The sequence below is a fragment of the Apium graveolens genome, chromosome 3, assembly GCF_009905375.1.
Source record: "Apium graveolens cultivar Ventura chromosome 3, ASM990537v1, whole genome shotgun sequence".
Lineage (NCBI taxonomy): Eukaryota > Viridiplantae > Streptophyta > Magnoliopsida > Apiales > Apiaceae > Apium > Apium graveolens.
The window spans coordinates 125559651-125560248 of record NC_133649.1 but is presented as its reverse complement, the minus strand read 5'-3'; positions in this window follow the sequence as shown (position 1 = coordinate 125560248).

Genomic DNA, 598 nt, shown 5'->3' with positions numbered 1-598 from the left:
GATCAAATTCTTGAACTTCTTCCAGTGAATCTTCAAGTCTGCAGGTTTCTTTATCCTTTGACAGATGTTACTTTGTGAGATCTCTCTGATGATAGATCCACTATTTACTTATTACATTCTTATTTGAGTTGAGTTAAATCCTCGAATAAATGAATAGGCTATGACATGCCTTTCAATCTCCCCTATTTGCTTGTTAGACAATAACAACAAATACCTAGAGGATAACTCAACTAACAAATAAGAAAAAGATATAAACAGTAATGCAAAGTAAATAGCAGAAAAGTTCTGGATTATATTTACATTTTCCAGATTCCAAATGAAATTTACAAGTGAATATAAGATAGATGTTCCTCTAGCCTGAACATATAACTACATTAGACTATCTTGATTCATAAAGCTCTAATCATATACATTGAGTTTTGAGCTAATTGACTTCAGTTGTCTTCTCTTCTGACTTCACCTTCTTCTAAATCTTGAAGTAATTCCTTGTCAAAGACACGATCCTTTTCTGAAGTGAAGTTTGCTGGTCTGACTGGTTGAACTCCAATTGACTTCAGATTCTTGATCTGATTGTACCTTTTATATTCTTTTCACAATA